Below are 20,090 nucleotides of genomic sequence, written 5' to 3'. Positions count from 1 at the left end.
TTTTATTTTGGACCAAAAAAAAAAAAAAAAAGCAATTGAATTGTTTTGCAACTGGAGGCATGGGCAAGGGGGGTCCCCAGGCAGTAAACTCCCCGCCGGTGGGCTGAGGGCTAGGGCTGAGCGTCAGGTGGGTCTCCTGTTCCCTGTGCTCCCCTGCACAGCAACCTCCCTCCTGGGTTCTAGGGCAGCCTCAGGAGGGGCAGGCTGGGAGGGGCAGGCTGGGAGGGGCTGTTGCAGCTGTTCACTTGGGTAGGATGTCAGAGGACTCAGACACCAGCCTCCCATCGCGGGTCTCAATCTTCTTCACAACCACAGCCTTGGTGGAGCTGGTGCGGCTGATGGAGCTGGAGCCCGCGACAGAGCCAAAGCTGGAGCCCAGGCCATAGCTGAGGCCGGGGCTTGTGAGGCCCCCATAGGCAGAGCTCAGACCACCTGCATAGCCGCTGGTGGTCTTCGTGTGGATACTCATGTTCTGCATCCCGGACTCCAGCCGGCTCTCCTCGCCCTCCAGTAGCTTGCGGTAGGTGGCGATCTCGATGTCCACGGCCAGTTTGACATTCATCAGCTCCTGGTACTCACGCAGCTGCTTTGCCATGTCCTGCTTGGCCCGCTGCAGGGCGGCCTCCAGCTCCTTCTGCTTGTCATGAGCATCCTTGAGTGCCCGCTCCCCGCGATCCTCAGCATCTCTAATGGCAGCCTCCAGGGAAGCCCTCTGGCCTTTGAGGCCCTCGATCTCAGCCTGGAGCCGGCTGATGTTCCAGTTCATCTCGGAGATCTCAGTCTTCGTACACCGCAGGTCATCCCCGTGCTTCCCAGCCAGCATCTGCAACTCCTCATACTTGATCTGGTATATGCTCTCCGCCTCAGCCCGGCTGCTGTTGGCGATCTCCTCGTACTGCGCCTTGACCTCGGCAATGATGCCATCCATGTCCAGAGAGCGGCTGTTGTCTATGGACAGCACCACAGACGTGTCGGAGATCTGGGACTGCAGCTCCCGGATCTCCTCTTCATACAGCTGCCTGAGGAAGTTGATCTCGTCAGTCAGTCCTTCCAGGCGAGACTCCAGCTCTACCTTGTTCATGTAAGCTTCATCCACATCCTTCTTGATGAGGACAAATCCATTCTCCATCTCTGTATGCTTATTGATCTCTTCCTCATACTTGTTCTTGAAGTCCTCCACCAGCCCCTGCATGTTGCCAAGCTCCGCCTCCAGCTTCAGCTTCTCCTGGCCCAGAGTCTCCAGCTGCCGCCTCAGGTTGTTGATGTAGTTCTCAAACATGTTGTCCATGTTGCTCCTAGCCGTTTTCTGCTGCTGCAGGAGGCTCCACTTGGTCTCCAGCATCTTGTTCTGCTGCTCCAGGAACCGCACCTTGTCGATGAAGGAAGCAAACTTGTTGCTGAGGGTCTTGATCTGCTCCTTCTCCTGGGTACGCACGGCCTGGATGTTGGGGTCCACATCCACCTTAATGGGGTTCAGCAGGCTCTGGTTGATGGTGACGGCGGTGATGCCTCCCATGCCTATGCCGCTGGCCCCAAAATAGCCTGCACCCAGGCCACCCCGGAAGCCACTACTGCTCACTCGGGAGAAGCTCAAGCGGGCACTGGGCCCACTCGTTAAGGAGCGGCTGCTGAAGGCCCTGGGGCCAGAGGTGGACACCTTGTAGGACTTATGGGTCACCCTGGTGGACATGGTGGAGGCAGGAGTGGAAGCAGGCGAGCTGAACTAGGGAGAGATTCCAGAAGGAGCGGAGAAGCTGCTTCTTCGGGAAGAAAAATTTCTAAGGAGAAAATGTGGTAGAAAATCCCATGAGTGAGGGAAAAGTCGTGGATACAGAACAGACAGGAGTGTGAACGTGGGCCCCCCATAACTGGGGGTGGGCCCCCCATAACATGGTTACAGATGCTTGTAAGTCTATAGAATTTGTGGTGGGTGAAATATAAGCACGTCTTTGATTACTTCTATTTTCTTTTTTTTTTTTAATTGTACTTTCGGTTCTGGGGTGCATGTGCATATCATACAGGGTTGTTGCATAGGTAGTTACATGGCAAGGTGGTTTGTTGCCTCCATCCCCCTGTCTCCTATATCTAGCATTTCTCCCCATATTATCTCTCCCCAACCTCCCATCCCACGCTGTCCCTCCCCTATTTTCTTAAAGAAAGAAGGCTATTCATCAGACTCTGAGGAAGAAAGCGGGTTATAGAGTCATAAATATGAAAAGATTAAAATAGCTGCTTCGGAGGTTTAAGAATAGATTTGACTAGCAAACTAGTAGGATTGCTAGGCAGCACTGAAGGATATTTATAGTTTCTAGTCATCAATTTGAAGTTATCTCAGTAAGCATGGCTGTGTGTGTGTGTGAATATTTACATTTATTTATTTAGGTATGTATTTATTTTAATTGTCAGAATTGTATGTATTATGTACATCATGATGTTTTGAAATATATATACATTATGGCATGGTTAAATATAGCTAATTAACAAATGCATTATCTCACATAATCATCATTTTTGTGATAAGAACACCTAACATTTGCTCTTTGCATTTTTCAAGTATACCTGACACTTTGGGGGCTGAGGAATGGAAAATCACTTGAGCCCAAGAGTTCAAGACTGTTTTAGCCAACTTAGTGAGACCCCTGTCTACAAAAAACTTAAAAAGAAATTAGCTGCGTATAGTCATATGGGAAGGTGGTCCCAGCTACTCTACAGGCTGTTGTGGGTGGATCCCATGAGTCCAGGAGGCCAAGGCTGCAGTAGAGCCATGATTCCTCCACTGCACTCCAGCCTGGACAACAAAGGGAAACCTTGTCCACAAATATATATATATAATAATTATTATTAATAATTATTAATAATAATCTCTGTATGCTGAACTTTTAGGCTCTATCAGGGCAAATGTACAGTTTGTATAGACTTGGGATGGCATTTTGACAGTCCAGAATATTTATGGAAAGTAGAGAACAGTAGGTGAATTGAGAACATATGAAAAAGAAGCATTCTCGTAATGGAAAATAATATTTAAGCCTGAGATGAAAAGAAGGAAGCACAATTAGGCTCACGGAGAGGGAAAAATTGGGGGCTCCAAAAGTTGAAGATGAGACAAATGAGTGTGTTTTAAAACAAAAAAAGGAATACTTCTGTTATAACCTGTAAAAATAATGAAGATCTTTTTACCAACTTTATTGAGATATAATTTATGTAACATCAAATTCATTCTTTTAAAGTGCACAGTCCAGTGAGTTTTAGGATAGATTTGTGCAACCATCACCCTTGTCCAATTTTAGAACATTTTCATCACCTCAGAAGAAACCCTGTAGGTATTAGTAGTCATTCTCCATTCACTCTCTCCTCATTTACCAACAAAGATAAATCTAATTTGTCTCTATGAAGTTTTTTATTCTGTATATTTTATACAAATAAGTATAACATATGGCCTTCATGTTTCATCTACGTTATAGTACATACCAATACTTCACTCCTTTTTATGAATAGTATAGATATACCACAGTTTCTTTTTGCATTTATCAGCTGATGGACCTTTGAGTTGTTTCTGCTTTTCTTTTGTATTAGTTTAGGATTTGACTATTATAAATGATGCTATTATAAATATATATTAATACCTTTTATGTATATATGTGTTTCCAATTATTTTGTGCAAATAACTAGAAGTGAAATGGCTGGGTCATATAGTAACATTATTTTAATATTTTGAAGAATTGCTAAACTGATTTGCAAATTACAAAGTGGCTGAAATATTTTGGCTTTTCTACTAAGCAATATATAATGGCTCCAATTTCTCCACATCCTTGCCAACATTTGTTATTGTCCATCTCTCCTTATTATTGCCATCCTAGTGGGTATGAAATTGTATCTAATTATGCTTTCTATTTGTTTTTCCTAACAATTAATGTGTTAAGCATCTTTTCATGTGTTATTGGCCATTTGTATAGCATTACTGGAAAATGTCTGTTCAAATCGTTTCCCATTTTAAATTTTTTCTTTTCAATGTTGAGTTGCATACATTCACAATATATTCAAGTTACAGGTCTCTCATTAAATAATTTGCAAATATTTCCCATAAAAATAAATCTTAAATTTATTTAGGTCTTTCTTAATTTCTTTTAGTAATGGTTTGTAGGTGCTGTATACAAATCTTACACTTCTCTTGTTAATTTGTTAAAATTGTCCCTGTGAGTTATCGTTTTACTTTCTTGATGAAATCATTTGAAGCACAAGCTTTTGCTCTCTTAGGAAATGTTTGATGAAATTAATGTATTTTTTTTATTTTGTCATTCTTACTTTCAGTGTCTTTTAGGATTTTCTTCTATGAGTCTGTAAGGGTTACTTCTAAGAATTTTAAGACTTTAACCTTTACATTTACATCTATATGCATTTCAAGTTAAATTTGGTGTATGATTTGAAATTGGGGGTTTAATGCATTCTGTTACATGAGGATATACAGTGTTCCCAGGATCATTTGTTGAAAAGGATATTAACTTCCCACTGAATTCTCTTAGCACTTAAAAATCAGTTGACCATAGTGCAGTTGGTTATTCACGGACTCTCAGTTCTAACTGCATTATTCTATGTGTCTACTCTTATGGCAGTATAACACTGTCTTGATTACTATAGCTTTATAGTGAGTTTTAAGTGCAGTGCCCTGAATTTGTTATTTGAGTTAGGTTTGGCAGTTCTGGGCCCGACCCCTTGCATTTCCATGTGAATTTAAATATAATTTTGTCAATTTCTGTAAAACGGAAGCTTGGATTCAAACAGGGATTACACTTAATCTGTAGATCAATTTAGTATCATCATTTTAATAATATTAAGTTTTCTGATCCACGTATATAAGATTCTTCCATTTATTTAGGTCTTCCTTAATTTTTAATGATATTTTGTGGCTTCAGTATACTAATTGTTGATTCCTCTTGTTAATTTGTCAAATTTATTTCTGTGATTATTCCTTTTGATATTATTGTAAATGAAATTGTTTTCCTAATTTCACTTTTGAATTATTACAGTATATATGAATACAATTTTAAATGAATACTGACTTTGTGTCCTACACCCTTGCTGAACTCATTTTTAAGTTCCACTTGGTGTGTGTTTGTATGGGTATCCATGCATGGATGTGTGTGTGCATGCATGTGTGTGTGTGTGTGTGTGTGTGTGTGTGTATGCATGTGTTCCTTAGGATTTTGTATATATAAATCATATCATCTGTGAATAGAGATAATTTTTATTTTTCCTCGCCCATTTGTTTGGATGTCTTTTCTTTCCTTTTGCCAAAATGTCATGGATCGAACCTCAGATACACCATTGAAATGGAAGTAGAAAAAATAGACTTCCTTGTTTTCTTTCTAATATTAGAGGAAAATCATTTAGTTTTTCACCACAAAGTATGATGTTAGCTGTAGGGAGTGTGTTAATAGCCCCTACCACGTTGAGAATACATCTCTCCATTCCTACTTAGTTGAATGCTTCTAAAATGAAATCTTATTGGATTTTTTTCAAATAATTTTTCTGCAGCTATTGAGATTGTCGTGATTTTTGTTCATTATGCTGTTAATATAGTATATTAAATGATTGATTTTCACATGTTAATCCAATTTTGCACTGGGATAAATCCCACTTTATTGTGGCATATGATTCTTTATAGATGTTGCTGAAATAATTTTGCTGGGCTGTTTGCTGAGGATTTTGTGTCTATATTCATAAGAAATATTGATCTGTGGTTTTCTTGTGATATTTTTGACAAGTTTTGGTATCAATAGGTGAAAACGAATGAATAGATTTAAATTCATATGACAAATTGGAAAGTATTAGCTCCTTTTCTAGATTTTAAAATAATTTATAAAGGATTGGTATTAATTATCCTCAAATGTTTGACATAATTCATTAGTGAAGCAATCTGGAGACAGTATGTTTTTAAAATTGTTGTTATTATTACTAACTTAACTTCTTTACTTATTACAAGTCTATTCAGATTTTCTATTTCTTTTGAGACAGTTTTGGAAGTTTTTGTCTTTCTAGGAACTCGTCCATTTCATCTAGGTTATACATTCTATTGGCATGGAATTGTCATGTTATTCCTTATTTTTATTTTTACTTTTTTAGTGTTCCCTCTTTCACTACTAACATTAATAATCTGTCTTCTCTCCTTATTTCTTGGTCAATCTAGTTAAAGGCTTGTCAGTTTTGTTGATATTGTAGGGAAAAAAAACATTTAATTATTTTTCTATTCTTTACTTCAGTTATTTTTCACCTAATCTTTATTATTTTCTGCTTTACATTTGATTTTTAAAATTTTGTTTGTGCTTGTTTTTCTGTTTTATTAAGGTGGAAGGATAGATCATTGAATTCAGATATTTCTTCCTTTTCCATATAGGTGGTTAAAGGTTTTAATTTTCTATTAAGCACTGTCTTTGCTATATACCATAGTGGTTGCATTGTCTTTTTGCTTTCACTCATCTTAGCGCATTCTGTACTTTAGCTTGTGATTTCTTCTTTAAAGATTTACATATTTGTGAATATCCCCAATTATCTTAATTATATTGATTTCTAACTTGATACCATTGTGGTCAGAGAACATTTTTCATATAATTTCAACCTTTTTACAGTTATTGGGATTTTTTCTATATAACCTGACACAAGTCTATCTTAGAGAATGTTCCATGTGCATTTAAGAAGAATGTATATTATACTGTGCCCAGGTTTTGGATTTCATAATCATCTGTTAGATGTCACAAATATATAGTATTTTTCAAGTCTTATTATTTATTATTCTTTTGCCTTGTTGTCTTACCCATTATTGAATGCGGAGTATCAAAATCTCCAATTATCATTGTTAATTTGTCTATCTCTCTCTTCTATTGTGTCTATATTTGCTTCATGTATTTTGGGTCTCTTTTGTTAGGTAAATATATATTTATATTTGTAATTATAAAATGCTCTTTATTGTTTAAAGTAATGGTTTGTCTTAAATTGTATTTTGTCTGATATGACCACTTCAGGTCTCAATTAGTTACTGTTCACAGAGTATCTTATTCTGTTATTTTACTTTTAGTCTGTTTGTATATTTCAATATACAGTGTGTCTTTCAGACAGCATAGAGTTTGATTATGATTTTTAAATCCATTCTGTTAATCTTTTCCATTTTATTGGACTCCTTAGTCCCTTTGTTTTAATATAATTACTAATACTGTGCAGTTGCCTCTGATATTTGATATTTTCATATGTCTTATAACCTTTTTGCTCCTCTATTTCTCCAGTGAAGCCTACTTTGGTGTTAAGTAAATATTTTCTAGTTACCGTTTTAATTTTTATGCTGTTTCAAAAATTGTTTTTTTAGTTATTTCTCTAGGGATTAAACACATTAAATGCAAACAATCTACTTCATATTTATACCACATTAATTTCAACAGCTGATAAAATGTTGTTTCAATGTATCTATTTATTCGTCCTTTTTTGTGTCATTATTGTCATACAAATTAAACTTTATACATAATCAACAGAGTATTTTTAGGCAGTTGTCTTTTATTATATAGAAGAATAATAGAGTTGCAACTAAAGGTCACTTATATTATCATATACATATATATGACAATATAATATATATTATTGTTTTTTTTTGAAAGGGAGTCTCACTCTGTCATCCAGGCTGGAGTGCAGTGGCTCGATCTCAGCTCAATGCAACTTCTGACTCCCATGGTGCTTTTTATTTCTGTATGTGAATTTGGGTTACCAATTAATATCATGTCCATTCAGTCTAAAGGATTCCTTTTTGTATATATTTTATACAAAAATATATTTTTATATTTGTATATTTTTGTATAAATGATGAATTCTCTCAGTTTTATCTCAGAAAGTCTTAATTTCCCCTTTTTCTTAACAGTTTTATTGGATACATAATTCTTGGTTAGCAGTCTTTAATTTTTCAGCACATTGAATATGCCATTTCACGTGTCTTGTTTCCCTTGCTTCTAATGAGAAAAAGTGTTGTTAATCTTGTTAAAGATATTTAGTAAGAGACACGTGACTATTCTCTCACTGCCTTTATTATTTTTGATTTTGTTTTTGGCTTTTGATAGTTTGAGTATGATGTATGTGTGTATATATCTCTTTAAGTTTATACTACTGGAAATTTCTTGAGCTTCTTGAATGTGAAGTTTAATGTTTCTGGTCAAATTTTGGACATTTTTGTTCATTGTTTCTCTAAATACTTGTTTTTTCCTTTATGCCTTTCTTCTCTTCTAAGTCTCTCATATGTGTGTATACATATTTATATATATATGTATATATACACACATGTATATATATTCAAGTATATGTATATATATATACTCAAGTATATGTATATATACTTGAGGCTATCCCACCAGCTTCTGAGGCTCTGTTCACTTGTTCATTTTTTGTATTTCTTATTTTGTGTGTTTACCAGACTGGATAATATCCATTATCTCTTCAATATAAAAGTTTTATATATTTGTCTATTACAAATTCCATGTATGCTTGAAAAGAGCTTCTACAATTATAGATTACAAAGTATTTGCTCATATTTCCTATAAAACATTTACATGTTATTTTTACTTCAAGTATTTGGTTCATTTAAAATGTATTGATATACAAAATGAGGAAAGGATAAAGTTTTATCTTGTTTCTAAGAAAATAGTCATATTTCCATTGTGGGTCTGTAATTAAAGAACCTGGTTCTATCTTTTTAGTTAGTGAACAGAAGAAATTTTAATTTAATAGTCAAGCATTTTATATCTACATATGATATATTACTACACAGCGAAAAATCCATTAACTTGAGACTTTATGAAAGCATCATTTGGATGTGATAAAATACAGTCAATAACCTAGGTAATAATAATTACGTCATTTCTGAACACAGTATTACTGGAGTACATAATAATGCCATATGCATATACATTATTTCTAACCTTAGTAACATTTTTTTCATTTTCAAATTAATTACTACTGTTCTTTGGTTTTGTTTGTTTATTTGTTTGTTTGTTTGTTTTTGGACAGAGTCTTACTCTGTCAACCAGGCTGGAGTGTAGTGGTGTGATCATGGCTCACTGCAGCTTCAATCCCCCAGGTTCAATTGATCCTTCCACCTTAGCCTCCTGAGTAGCTGGGAATACAGGCACACATGACTATGCCCAACTGATTTTGTAGAGATGGAGTTTTGTATATTTTGTAGAGATGGGGTTTTGTCATGTTGCCCAGACTGGTCTCAGACTCCTGGGCTCAAGTGATCCTCCTGCTTTGGCTTCCCAAAATGTTGGGATTAGAGGTGTGAGTCACCTTACCCAGGCAATTACTATAATTCTAATTTTTACTTTACAAAATCAGTGTTACAGAAACCACTGGCTCTCTCTTCTTTATAGGCAAATGGGCTATATTCAAGTTTTTCTTTAAGGTAAGTGCGACCATGTTACTTCACACTATTTTATCTAGAATGTGAGTGGAATAATGGATCACTTTTATGTATGTCCCAGAAAAGCTTCCAGGAGTACACTTCTACACTTAATCCTTATATCTGACTGAAATGGTGTTGATTATGATGACCCTAAAAACCACATGTTCACAATGGCAGAGATGTCATTAGCCTCAATCTCTGAATAGTATCAAGTAGAAAAGTAGTCCCCCTCCCACCATGTCTGGCAACTCTTGGGGTTCAAACAGCAAGAATTACAGTTCTATTTTATGTAGGCATTACATTTGAGGTTTATTTTGAGGAAGTATAGTAAAATGCTGATATAAAAATAATGTAAACTATGTGGTCTTGTTTTAATGATTATGAAGCAGCCAATAAGAGAAAAACATTACAGGTTAGAAATCTGAATACCCATCTTATACAATGGCAAATATATTACAACACTTTCAACTGGAAAAACATAAAAGCCACTCCATGTACCAACAGCTCTAGGAAAAAATAGTTGGAAAAAGAAAACTATTAGTGAGTGTAGATGCCTTTGCTGCTTTTGGCATCCTATTATGATGTAAAGATGAGCTCAAGAAAATACTGATACATTTGCAAAGTGAAGAATAAGTCTCTCAAAAGCCTGGCAAAAACAGCTAATGATGGACCCTAAAGAGTAGAAGATAAATTTGAAAAAGGCTTTGAGCAACCAAGTTCTATTAAGGCTTCTTAAATCCCATTTAGGTCTGTGGTAAATATCAGATACAGGGTTTATCTTCTCACTTAAGACTGTTTCTTTCTGCATGTTCTACTTGTGGTTACAATTAAGTAGTGAGAACAAGAAAGTAATAGGGCAACAAACGGCAAAAATAAAGCAACTTGAGAAGTATGTTCGGGAGAGAATTCCGGGTGAGTTACCAATACCTAAAACTGACTACTAGGAAACAGATTATTATCTGTCATGATTTTAAGATATTTTATATTGCCAAAGAAACAAGAAGTCTGACCCCCCCGCAAAAAATGTCTTTAATTGTTTAAGGTGTAAATAAACCTTGGGCTTCCAAGTTTGCACCAGCAGAAAGCATGGCGTAAAAGCTGTATTAGCCCCTAAGCAAATCACATTCTTAACACTTACCACTGATGTGGCCATGAGGACTAATAAACAAGGAATAACTACTCAGAGGACAATGTTGCAGCCATGGAGAACACTAACGTTTCTCTTTGAGGCAATATTCATGCGCTAATCAAATAATTTCCTTCATTGCAAGGGTAAGATATTTTATAACACCTGTCCTAAAAATACTATCATTCTTTTCTTCATCTTTACGGTTTTCAGTGTTTTCCCATTCTTACCTTTCCCGTTTATTTCTGTATGGTTATGTTTTCCCCAATTCCCTGCTGTATATTGAGTTTAGAGGTTTAGAAGACTTGTCTTTTTGGTTTAAATGTACTAGACCAGAAGTAGTCATCAAACCCTGACCTTACAGTGAGGACTATACATCAAATAGAGATTCTGCACATTGGGCTGTGTATTGTTTTCTGCTTTCCTCAAAGTCTGCTGTGGTTCTTTGAATGATATAAAGCCAATGGAATGGAAGCAAAAGTGATGTATGTCACTTACTGGCCTAGCCCATTCAACTTTCCTCATATGTTTTCATTGGTGGCTGACTGAGATATTGATGTGCAGAGCAAACTTGAAGTCAAGTATTGAATGTAAAGACGTATAAATCTCTACTAACTACATGCAATAACCTCCCTGCCTACCTGGCATAACCCAGAGATGTTGTATTTGTGACAATTAACTTTCTATTCCTTTCTGTCCTTATATTTTTTATTTATTTGTAATAGCAGTATAGGCTACCAAATATCTTAGACCTCAACTATTTTAAACAACTCCAAATATGAAACCATTTGTCTCCAAAGGCCATATTATTTTACCATATTACAGTTTTATTAAAGAAATAAAAAATTAAAATTAAAAAACCCCTGTATATGTTACTATATATTAACTTCAACACAAATATCTACTATATCAAGAAGGGTTGTAGGACTTTTACATTAATGTCTAGACTTTTTTCATTATTTTGTGGATATAGGAAGACAATGTAATTGTTTTTCTTTTGCTTTAAGTGGTAATTTACTTTTATAAATCTATAAACTTTTATTATTGTTTAGACAGTTTTATTTTATATTATAAGCTAAATTCCTCAGGATGGGAGAATATTTATGTATGCATTTTATTTGTTTACATTCTAATTCTCCTATTTGATAAAGAACTACAATGTTATATGCCTTAAATGGTTAGTTTGGGGCATGCCATTATCTTGGCTACAATTCTTTCTTTTTGGAATATCCAAGCTAAACTATTCCACTGGTCTGTTAAATGACATTTTTATGACTTTGGAAGATTTCTTAGGCCTAATAGCATGTGCCTTGATAACGTTCATGAATATTCCTTTTTCCATGGCATTATGATCTGAGGGAATGGTAATTAAAATTATAAAATCGTATGAGAAAGTTCCAAAAGATATATCCAAGTTAATTTTTTAATCACTCTTCCACTCATCTAAGCATCCTAAGTCTGTGAAGACTTTCAAGACAGAAGATAAATTTTTAAATCAATAAAACCCTACAATGATTTTTTTGTTTTGCATTTTATTCTATTTCCCGTTCTCAAGAAGAGATGTAAGCTGCCATTCATAAAATAATCCTGCAAATAGATGAAGAAACAATGTGCTATAGTTAAAAAATTTCATCATATGAAAGAAATGCCTAAAGTAAGCAAAAAAGTATAGAAAAGTGAAAACATGAACTCTTCTGTGGCATACATATTTACTTTTTTTGTGGTCCATTACTTTTTGTTTCCTTTTTTTAACAAATCCTTTTCTGCTGTAATTGTGCAGAGTAAGACTGACAAATATTGGCTGAGAATATTGCCAGGTAGATAAATATCCTAATATCTGCCTATTAGGAGGCACAGAATCCCAGAGAGAAAATGGCTTTTTAATGGCACAATGCAATATAAACCCAACACATTGGAAGTTAAAACGGATGGCCTCTCACTTCCTTGGATAATATCATTGTTCAGAAATTTCTTCTCAAAAGAACTAGTTGTCACCAGAAGAAATATTTTAATGCAATCAAGTAAGCCATATATATATTACATATATTAAAAATTCATAAAATTCACAGTGTACTCTTATCACATAAGATATTAAGATACTTATCACAGTGAATTCTACAGGCCTAAGCAAAGGCCTCTTGTTATATGCATTAGAAATATGATCTTTAATCACATTCTAAGTATTTTATGGCAAAATAAATTTCAGTTATATGACTATGACACAAATTAACTTTGTTGCATTTCATCCATATGTTTGAGTTCTTTCTAGATGCCTCGATTCCAAGAAGATATTTACAAAATGCCTTTAATACTGATTAAGGTGAATTTTTTAAAGGTTATCTACCCCCACACACTAATCTCACTAGATTATTAATGGACCTGATTTCCTTTAAAGCTAGTTAATAAATTGTACCATAGATGTGCTTTAAATGTTGATTTTTACATAAATTTCACTTGTTGTTAATTTTAAACACTTTCTCCAAAGCAGTGCTTAAGGCTACAAAATTAGATTTATAAAAGTAAGTTGTTTCTTGAAAACTATAAACCTTTAAAGGAAATTAGTGTTCTACGCCCTTCTCCCATAAATTCATCAAGAAGCACCAAAAATTCCCTATGTAATTATGAAGTTATTGAATATCATTAGGAAATGAAAGAGTGAGTGTGCTTTTATGTGGTATTTAATTTAAATGGGAGACCACATTTCCAATTTAATCTGATCAGTATTTCTTTCTGATTGCACCATTGTGATAGAAAAGTAAATTAGGGTAGAATTAAACTTTTGAAATTAGTATTTTCAGCAGAAACAGTAAGAGAGCATTGGAAAGAATGAAAGGAATGATGGGGAAAAGAAGCACAGAAGAAATGAAAAGGAAGTGAAAAAGAAAGAAAAGAATCAGAGGAAGGTTCAAAATGAATAGTTATTGTGCATATTCCTTGCTCTAGATACTTAATGCTCTTATATAAGCAATCTCAGTTAAACTTACAGCAACCACCTGAACAAGGCAGGTGTTTTCAATCTTCTTCTATAAATGGCTGTACTGGGGTAAACTGTAATAGAATAAAAGCCCTTCTATGCAACAAAATCATAAAGTTGTTACTGTTGATCGAAGTCAGTTTAATCTGAGGTTCATGAAAAAATATTAGAAACGATATATGCAGGCATTAAACACTTAATTTAACTGAAAATAATAGAGTACACTCATTATTGATAAAAAGGCTTTTGGGCATGGGCTACTGATTTCCTCAAGATCTGTCTCACAAGGACAGCTGGAACACAGTTAGGATTTCTAGGTTTTGTTCATTTGTTTGTTTTCTTAAGTGAAGTGAGAAATTAAAGATGTTGTGAAGCATTCCAAATTCAGAATCCTAGGCTTTTATTTGTCTCAAATCTTTTGAATGTTTTGGTTCTACTAATTCACAATCAATGTTTAGAGACGCCTTTATAATGCCTTCCAAAGCATTAATTACTTAATAAAAATAGAATATTTTTTCACAATAATAACAAACCAGTTTATACAGAGTTTAATTAAATTATCCAATTACATGGTTTATGGTATATGGGAAAAAAAGATCCTTGGTCTTTATATAGCTAGATTTGTGGCATTTTAGAGAGAAGCATAATATTGGAGTATTCAGCTTGCAAGAGGCAACAGTAAATGGAGAGAAAGAAGGTAGAAGTTGGTTATAAGAGTTTCAATTGTAATCACAGCTATTATTATTCACCTAACAAGTGTTAAGTCCTGGACATATACTGTCTCTGATTGCCACAACCCTATGGGGTAGGTTTTATTACTCACATTTGAAAGATGTAGAGACAGAAGTCAAAATATTCTTACAGATTGCTATCAACCAGCATAGAATGCTTAGTTAACTGCTCAAAGACACAAGGGTAGAATCTCATCGCGGTCTGATTCTAAAGCTCTTAAGTACTACAAGTAAGCAAGGAAAATGAGGTGACTTTCAACATTTCGGCCATGCTCTTTGTGATGACCATGAAATCCTCCTCGCAGGTGACGCACTACAGGAAGTGTAAGTGATCGGTAGTCCAATCTTCAGTGGTCTGAAATCCATCTCATTTGAACCAAAGCTATGGTTTTTAAGGGCTTCAACCAGCCAACAAGACTGAGGAGGACATTGAAGATAGTAAGGCAAGTCTATTGCTGGGAGATGCAGGACTCCTCTAAAGCATCTATGGGAAGACTTTGACTCTGCTTTAGCTCCTCATCAGGCTTCTTCAAACAAAACCTTGTACTGCGATACAAGGTACAACCTATCTTCCTTCCCTCTTTCCCTCCTTCCTGCCTTCCTCACTTCTTTCTTGCCTTCTTGCCTTCCTCCTCTCCTTCACAGGGGTCAAATGTTCATTGCAGACTCATGGTTTTCCCAGGCTCCACCAGCTCTCTTCCCCTTTTGTTGGAGAATTCAGACTAACAGATTAGAGAACACTTATACGTGCAAATAAATAGTAGAAGGCTGTTGTTTGGATGTTCCAAAGTACCTACTTGAAAAGAAAAACAGTGTTTCATTGTTTGACACGGCCTTGTTTAGGAAGACCATCTCTAATATACTTAACATAAGTTAATTCATCTAAAGACTAGCAAACAATATACCTATGCTTTGATTTTGATTCTCAGTAAGTCCTTAGTTACATCTATCAAATTAGTCTAGTTGATTTTTACTGTATCTTGTATTTTTCTTTTCTTTTTCTTTTTCTTTTCTTTTCTTTTTTTTTTTTTTTTTTTGAGACGGAGTTTTGCTCTTATTACCCAGGTTGGAGTGCAATGGCGCCATCTCGGCTCATCGCAACCTCCGCCTGCTGGGTTCAGGCAATTCTCTTGCCTCAGCCTCCTGAGTAGCTGGGATTACAGGCACGCGCCACTGTGCCCAGCTAATTTTTTGTACTTTTAGTAGAGACGGGGTTTCATCATGTTGACCAGGATGGTCTCGATCTCTTGACCTCATGATCCACCCGCCTTGGCCTCCCAAAGTGCTGGGATTACAGGCTTGAGCCACCACGCCAGGCCTATTCATTTACATTTTAATGGAGGCTCCAGGTATTGAATGCTTCTTTATGTAATAAAGAAATTCAGGTGAAGTAATATTTATATGATTGTTTTAAAATACTTTCAAGGAACATCTCATCTATCAATCATTTAATCTAATTCTCACATCCATCCTGTAAAGTAGGTGGATCATGAGGTCAAGAGATAGAGACCATCCTGGTCAACATGGTGAAAGCCCGTCTCTACTAAAAATACAAAAAATTAGCTGGGCACGGTGGTGCGTGCCTGCAATCCCAGCTACTCGGGAGGCTGAGGCAGGAGAATTGCCTGAACCCAGAAAGCGGAGGTTGCGGTGAGCCAAGATCGCGCCATTGCACTCCAGCCTGGGTGACAAAAGCGAAACTCCGTCTCAAAAAAAAAAAAAAAAAAAAGTAAATAAATATACTTGCCAGTAGTAAAAGTATCATTGGAGGAAAATTGATGCTCTCTTAAATGCCAAAAGAGGTGAAGAATAAAAAGGTAATAAAAGTCCCTTGTATATAGCTCTAAGTTTTGTAAATTACTCTCCAAAGCATAAAATACATCTTGCCTTAATTATACATACTGGGAGAAAATGGGGGAAGGGAAGCATGTTGTGGAAGACCAAGAGTTGTGAAGTTACATATTTTGGTGAAAGGGCCTGATTTACCTGTGAAGCTATGGGACTCTCAGCACCCTGATTTCCTCATATAAAAATTTGAAATAATAAAATTACTTCAAAGATTTGTTATAATACTTATATAATTCACATATCTAAATTATTAAAATGATACTGATTATATTGCAGGTGCTTCATAAAGTTATTTACAGTTTCTTGCACAGAAATAAAGAAAAAGAACTGGATCTCAGTTACACAAAGAATAATAAAGATGATGATATTTAATATCTGTCTTCTCCATGTTTTAAGAGAAATGCTTTATAAATGCTTCTTATTTACTAAAAAAAAATTGTATAGGATTAGCGTTATTAGCTTAATTTTACAGATGAAAAATCTGAGTGTCATAAAAATGAAGACCAGGGTCAATCAGCATATAAGCAGGGAAACAATTACAACTTGGTGTGTCTGGCTTTTGACACCTATATTTATAATTCTAACAGTATAATTTTTATCAGAGACTGAGGCAGGCTTAGGAGAAGATATGAATGATGTCATAGCCCTATTACTCTAAGTCCTAGAGAAAGAGATAAATAATAGGGCAAGCTCTCTCTGTGCAGGAGCACTCATAAACTGCCTTCCAGCTACCACAAAACCAAGGAGATTGTCCTCCCTAAGGGAAGAGAGTCAGTAAAAGCTTTCCTTTCTGTCCCTCAACCTGCAATCATCATATACGTGGCCTTCAAGGAAGTAATGTATAATTTCAGTTAGTTCATGCCTGTACCCGAAGCTTTCATAGTATTGTCTCTCTACTTGTTCACAGTGAAAACTGTAAAAGAATCAAAACTTCGTTGTTAGAGCTAAAGGAGACAGCCTGGAGGCAAGACATTATGCAATACTTATATCCAGGTGTGTTTAGTTACTCAGCAACTGCAAAGGGTAGGTCACCTAAAAGGAGGAAGAGAACTTGTAACTCAGAAGAAAGAAAAAAAAGAAATCTGATTTGCAGAAGCTAATGTTAAGCTTTTCCTAATCTAATTTTATTTGTGTTTACCTTAAACTGTGCCCCTACCTGGAGATCAGAGAGAATGGTAAATATAGTTTTCATTTAATATGATTTTCACCAACAAAGCTAGAGCCATTATTTACTTATTTTCTTCTGAAACAACACAGGGATATTTTCTGAGGTTTTGCTTGTTGTTGTTGTGGTGATGGTGATATTTACAAAGCATAGTTAAAACGTATATCTTTATTTTTATTTTTATTTTTACATGGGGTGATAATATGGAAACTTATGTATATGTCTTTATATTAAATTGTGACATGAGATGTTTTTCAGTTTTGTACATTATTTCATGTTTGTAACAATGGTTATGTAATTTTTCTTATAACAGAAAAACAATAAAGGTAAGAGAAGTGAAGGAATTTTGACAGGAAATCTGCAGACAGAACTAAGGCCAGATTTTCTTGTTTTGTTTACAATAAAGCCCATGCACTTTCCACTACACTACATTAGATTTAGGCTTTAGAATGCCACGTTGTTGTTGTTGTTGTTGTTGTTCTGTTTGCAAATGCTCCAAAGAAACAAAGAATTTAAAGTTAATTTTATATATGTCATGTTTTTGCTTTGTTTATTAGAAAGTCCATAGTAGTGTTTTTCAAATTATAGGTTGAAATCTCTTAATACATTATGAAATCTATTTAGTAGTTGAAGGCCATTTTTTGAGATTAATAGAGCTTAAATTATGTAGTAATATGACTTTTGACTTTCCAGTTCTGTATGACAAGCTGTATAATAAAACTTAGTGATTAAAAAAATCATTAGTGTTTTATTGATTTTGTGAGTCCAGAATCTTCAGACAGAAAGCCCTGAAGAAGAATTGTTTCTGCTTCAATAATCTGGGGCTGGGGTGCCTCACATGGCAATGAATGACTGCGGTTTAGAATAGCTAGGAACTGGTCAGGTCTCTCTCTCTCGCTCGCTCTCTTTGCCTACATCCCCCCCTCTCCTTCTCTCTCTTTTATCTTCTCTCTCTCTTTCTTCATCCCTGCTCACATGGACTCTTCATATAGTCAGCTTGGACTTCGTCACAGTTTGGTGGCCTTGGGAAATATGACAGCCAAGGGCATCAAGGGCAAATGTTCTAAGAGCCATGAAAAAGCTAGTCTCAATGCCTGGGCCAGAAAAATGGCACTATATCACTTCAACGATGTTCTATTGGTCAGAGCAGACACAGAGCCAACCAAGAGTCACAGAGAGGGGATGTAGTGCTCTTGTCTCTAGGAATGGAATTCAGGGAAGCATGTCTAAAAAATATGTAGACATCTTTGATCTGCCAAAAAATTAAGTACTGTTTCATGACACTTTTGTTTCTGTTACACAAATGTGAGCATATACTTAGGTTATAAAACATATTCTTTTAATAAGAAAAGTTCCCAATGTCGTGAAAGCTACTATAGTTCCATGTTTACATTAATTGAATTCAGTGGTCCTGTTCAATTTTACTTTATTACCAAAATACACAACTTAGTTTCATTTCTTCTTTTCAATTTGTATTTATTGTATAAAACAAACAAAATGTTTGATAGGCACAATGCTGTATGTAGTATTCAGTTTATATGGTAAAATTTCTAGATATCAAATAATGCAATAATTGCCATTATGAGCACATTTATTTCATATTTTCAGATTCCATATTCACTTGAAATATTATCTGTAATAATGAATTTGAGAGGAATAAAATATTGCAATTTGTATTTTTTTCTTACAAATGTGAAAGTAATGGATAAATGACTAGAGCATCATAACAAAATGATATGTATTAAACAATTGATGTAATTTGTGGAACAATTATTCAATAAGTATTATAATTTATTTGTAGATCCCTAATTATAAACAATATAGATACTTAATTATATACAATTTGCAAAGAATCATAATCTGAAGAAGTGTAATGCTCAGATCACACAGCTGATTGGCAAGCTTGAAATCCAACACAACTATTTGTAACACCAATAACATATTCACAAACACTATACCATTCTGTTTCCTGAAGCTTTTCTGAATTTCAGACCAGCAAAATAATTATTCACACTTTCTATTTGATCCTATAGATAAAGCATATAAAATGTTATAGATGCTACTAAACCATTAGTTGGGGTTATTAAATTCTTAAATGTGTTAATAAGGCATTATCAGGTTGTTTGCAATACTCTTAGAGGAATAAAAGATAATCTCCTAAAAATAAGAGGACATTACAATGGTCATTTAATCATCTTTCTTCAGAATAAAAAGATCTCAGAAATAAAATCTTACTAGTATTATTTTAAATATTCAGAAAGGAAAATGCCATGAAATGGTAATCTATTATTTCATCCACTTGTATTAGAAATGCAGTTCTTGTATCTACTACTTTCATTTACTATATTTCCATCATTCATATTTTAACTCTAAGCTTAGTTGGGGCAGGGGGAAAGTAATAATCAAATAATCTTTATGTAATACTCTTTCATAAATAACATTAACAAGTTGTTATTACTGAGGAATGATTTTTACCAATATATGTTAGGGGCTACTTAAAAGGTATTAAGTGTTTTGAGTAAAAAAGTAAAAATGAATAAATAAACATATAAACAAATGGATGAACACATTTTGACGAACAGTTAATATCAGTATTCTTCAGTGCATTTTATATAAATTGGAAGCTTATGGAACCAGACACTGTGACAGTAACTTGGAACAATCTATTGGTGGGACATACATAAATTAGATGAAAGGAAGCTATGTTATTGACAAGGGTTTGAAGTATACTATTTGTCCTGTCTTTAAAATTATGTTTATCTTTCCATTAGTTTTCTATCACTATGTAACAAATTATCAAAAACACAGTGGCCTAA

At 34.9% G+C, this 20,090-nt stretch overlaps 1 pseudogene; it reads right to left on the bottom strand.

The window, feature by feature from the left end:
- Window positions 1-208: 208 nt before the first annotated feature.
- On the bottom strand, window positions 209-1,763 carry LOC100894819 (keratin, type II cytoskeletal 8 pseudogene; annotated as a pseudogene).
- Window positions 1,764-20,090: the final 18,327 nt, after the last annotated feature.

This window comes from Callithrix jacchus, chromosome 7 (assembly GCF_049354715.1).
Source record: "Callithrix jacchus isolate 240 chromosome 7, calJac240_pri, whole genome shotgun sequence".
NCBI lineage: Eukaryota > Metazoa > Chordata > Mammalia > Primates > Cebidae > Callithrix > Callithrix jacchus.
This window is presented reverse-complemented; position numbering and strand designations above follow the sequence as displayed.